Source organism: Lactuca sativa, chromosome 2, assembly GCF_002870075.4.
Source record: "Lactuca sativa cultivar Salinas chromosome 2, Lsat_Salinas_v11, whole genome shotgun sequence".
NCBI classification, from domain to species: Eukaryota; Viridiplantae; Streptophyta; class Magnoliopsida; order Asterales; family Asteraceae; genus Lactuca; species Lactuca sativa.
The window spans coordinates 224,936,153-224,940,968 of NC_056624.2; positions in this window are offsets into that span (position 1 = coordinate 224,936,153).

Genomic DNA, 4,816 nt, shown 5'->3' on the forward strand with positions numbered 1-4,816 from the left:
TGATTGAGCCAACTGTGGAAGCGTATGGTACTCGGCTCATTTCTGCTATCTCAGCTTCGGTACTCGGACTTTGAGTCTTACTCAATTTGGCATTACTTTGTATCGGTAGTTCTCCCTTCTTTGAGTTTTCCATACTAAAACGTTTTAGTACCTTCTCTAAGTAAGTATTCTGACTAAGTCCAATTAGTCTCTTACTTCTTTCTCTTATTATCCTTATTCCCAAAATGTAAGAAGCTTCTCCGAGGTCCTTCATAGCGAAGCACTTCCCGAGCCAGGACTTAACTTCCTGCAGAGTCGGGATGTCATTTCCTATGAGTAATATGTCATCGACATATAGAACGAGGAAGCTTACTATACTCCCACTGGCTTTGACATATACACAAGATTCGTCTTCGCTTCGTACAAATCCAAACTCTTTGACTTTCTCATCGAAACAAAGATTCCATCTGCGAGATGCTTGCTTAAGTCCATAAATGGACTTCTTAAGCTTACACACTCTATTCGGATGCTTCGGATCCACAAACCCCTCTGGCTGAGCCATGTAAACATCCTCAGCCAACTTTCCGTTAAGGAAAGCGGTCTTGACATCCATTTGCCAAATCTCATAATCATGAAATGCGGCAATTGCTAACATCACTCTAATAGATTTAATCTTCGCAACTGGTGAGAAGGTCTCATCATAGTCAACTCCGGGAGTTTGAGTAAAGCCCTTCGCGACCAATCGCGCTTTATATGTGTGTACGTTCCCATCCACGTCGGTCTTCTTCTTGAAGATCCATTTGCACCCAACGGTCTTACGTCCGGGCACGTAATCAACCAAATTCCAAACTTGGTTATCATACATGGATTGGATCTCGCTATCCATTGCCTCTTTCCACTTTGCAGACTCCGGGCCTGCCATGGCTTCCTTGTAGCTATTAGGTTCATCAAGATTTACTAGTGTACCATCACTAATATACGTGTCCCCTTCGGTAGTAATATGAAAGCCATAGAACTGGGGATGAACTCTAACTCTATCGGAACGTCTAAGAGGTAAGGATTCGTCAATTGGTTCAACCGGAGTTTCCTCATCGGGTTGAGTGCCAGCGGTAGAGGTTCCTTCATCCATCGACTCTTGAATCTCTTCAAGTTCGATCTGCCTCCCACTGTCTCCTTGGCTTATGAGTTCTCGTTCTCGGAAAACTCCTCTCCTCGCAACGAAGACAACATTGTCCTTCGGTCTATAGAAGAGATATCCAAAGGATGTCTGCGGGTAGCCGATGAAAATACATCGCTCACTTCGAGGTTCAAGCTTATCGTGAGTATCTCGTCTTATGAAAGCCTCGCAACCCCAAACCTTGATATGTGCCAACGAGGGAGCTTTCCCTGTCCACATCTCGTGAGGTGTTTTGGCAACCTTCTTAGTAGGGACTCGGTTAAGGATATGGGCGGCAGTCTCTAAGGCATACCCCCAAAAAGAGATTGGTAGTGAAGCACGACTCATCATAGAGCGAACCATATCCAATAAGGTTCGATTACGCCTTTCTGCCACACCATTTAACTGCGGTGTCCTAGGAGGCGTCAATTGCGAAACTATTCCACACTCCTTGAGATAATCGTGGAATTCAAGACTTAGGTACTCTCCTCCTCGATCGGATCGAAGCATCTTGATTTTCCTGCCCAATTGATTCTCCACTTCATTCTTGAACTCTTTGAACTTTTCAAAGGTGTCTGAATTTTGCTTGATTAAGTAGATATATCCATATCTACTATAGTCATCGGTAAAAGTCACATAGAAGCGGTTTCCATCCTTCGTGGTTGATCTAAATGGTCCACATACATCGGTATGTATTAGGTCCAATAGACCTTCGCCCCTTTCACAAGTACTCGTGAAGGGCGACTTAGTCATCTTTCCAAGCAAACAAGACTCGCATGTGTCATCTTCCCTAAGGTCGAATGAGTCCAACACTCCATCCTTTTGGAGTTGGGCTATGCGTTTCTTGTTGACATGTCCAAGACGACAATGCCACAAGGAAGCTTTATCCATACTAGTGGAAGAATCAATATTCAAAACATCATTTCCAAGGTCATCAACAATCATAACAGTTTCATATATTCCATTACATGGTATAGCTTCAAAGTAAAAAACACCATTTAGATAAGCCAAAATAGAACCATTCTCATTATTAAAAGAAAATCTAAATCCTTGTCTAAATAAACCATTAAATGAAATGATGTTTCTTGCCATTTCTGGCGAATAGCAACAATTGTTCAAATCTAAAACTAAACTATTCCTAAGCACTAAGGAATACACTCCAATCTTGGTTACAGGCGACGATCTTCTGTTCCCCATGATTAGATTTATCCTTCCTTGCTCCACATCCCTACTTCTTCTTAGTCCCTGCACATTAGAACAAATGTGATAACCACAACCGGTATCAAGAACCCAAGAAATAGCATGATTAGAATCGTTAGATTTGATTGTATATATACCTGCGAAAGATGGCTTGATCTTTCCTTCTTTGATTGCTTGCAGGTAATCCGGGCAGCTTCTCTTCCAATGTCCTATCTTGTGGCAGTGGTGACACTCTGCCTCCTTCGGGTTAGAGCAGGGCTTGGCGGGATCAACTTTGGTCCCACTAGAAGAGGCACCATCTCGGGCTTTCACCTTGCGATAGTTCTTCGATGAAGCTTTCCTCTTCTTTCCCTTCCCTTGTCCAATAGCCAAGACAGGAGCAGCGGGCGGATTGGGAGTAGGTGCAACAGACTTGTCTTTAAAGTTGCTCTCAGCAACCCTCAAGAGACCTTGGAGCTTGCTTAGGGTGACCTCTTCTTTGTTCATGTGGTAGGTCATCCTAAATTGATTGTACATCGGAGGCAAAGAGTGAAGCACCATGTCGATCGCCAAATCCTCACCGAAGTCAACATTTAACTTGCGAAGGCGGTCGACATACCTCTGCATCTTTTGCAAGTGCACGGTAAGAGATTCTCCATGACCCATCTTTGCGGAAATCATGTTATTGAAAATCTCGTACCTCTCTTGTCTCGCGTTTTGGTGATACCTCTCCAATAAGTCTTGGTGCATCTCGTACGGGTACATGTCCTCGTAGGACTTTTGGAATTCGGAGTTCATGGTGGCGATCATGATGCAATGTACCTTCGTTGCATCTCGCTCATGAGTTTCAAATGCGGTGATTTCGGCTGGAGTAGCGATTTCGGTGTTGATTTTCTCGAGCTTCTCATCAAGGACATACTCTTTGTCCTCATAGCGAGCAATGGTGCGAATGTATCTTATCCATTCGCTAAAGTTCGTTCCATCGAAGGTGACCTTTTGGCAAAGGCTCATCAATGTGAAGGAACTAGCAGCAGCGTTGTTTGCGTTCGACATCTACAATTAGAAAAGGACAAGGATAGATTAGATTAAGAATCCCTAATTATCACCCAATTAGGGCTAGGATCCAACAATAACATTTACATACTAGAAAAGGGATGCCGTAATCTAACATGCAAATAAATTGAAGGTAAGTGAATGACGATTCACTAATTCTCCATCACGAAACTTAAACTATTAGTCCTAAGTGTTTTTGAGAATTCCTAGGTTCGGATGAGATTCATTGAAACTATTCAATGGCATGTTTAAATCTCGATATGCCCCTCTTGTTTGTGACTGGGATGCCGAGGATCACAAAGCGGGTGTGAATTACCATGCAAATTCACATGGCGCCTTCATTGTAACAATCACCTATTCAATGTGCCGGTAAACTACACACGCTCCATTGAACTATGATAAACAACGAATCACCCTTTGCCACCTTCGCTTAGAACCAATTAGTGTGCCGGTAAACCACACACGCTCCACTAACATCTTAGCAAGGTGCAAAGTGTAATTTCATGGGATTGCATCAATTCACTTTTCCTAAAGTAACTAGGATTGGGAAATTTTGAAATATGTGTAGTTACTTGTATTTCTTATTATACTTTTAATGAGAGGATGAGGTTGCCCTATCCTACCCGTTCGGCTAACGACCCTCCACCAATCAAGCAAGCGGTGGGTGTGAGTGTACACCCATTAAGCGCCATTTTATAGGCCGCAACCTTATACCCACCTTATAGATCGGCTTCGTGAATGAGGCCTACTAACGGTAAGACTAGCATTTAGTTATACATATATATATTATTCTAGTAATATCATATTAGTATAGGGTTGTATTTTAAAACTTTTAAAATCTAGGGTTTGAAATTTAAGTTGTCTAAATTAAAGCTTTTAATCACAAAAGTAAATTTCAAAACATGAGGGTAGCTTTTAAACATTTAAAACATGGAGGATCAAATAACAAATAATTCCAATTAACAATTAATATCCTAATTATCTATATTTGATTTATTCAAGATTTCTTTTTTAAGATAATTACCAAAATAATCAAAATAATTAATTAATTATCATATAAGGAAATTAAATATTTAATTAGTTGATAATTACCTTTAACTAGATCAAGATAATAGTTATATTTATCAGAAAAACGAATTAATGTTGATCTAATTAGTTTATGGTAAGTTAAGATAAGATAAACACAAAGAAATCCCGAATCTGGCCATTCCTGACGCCTGGACTCGCCGAGTGCACAAATGGACTCGCCGAGTCAGGCCTACTCGCCGAGTCCACTTTGAGACTCGCCGAGTCCATGACTCAGAAACCAAAAATTCGAATTTTGCAGGTTTGTTTCAGTTAATCAAGCAACAATTTACAGAAAACCAAACCTGGCTCTGATACCACTGATGGGTTTTAGCCATAAGAACTTTCCTATGTGCGCATGCAAAACCCTAATGCTTGGATCTA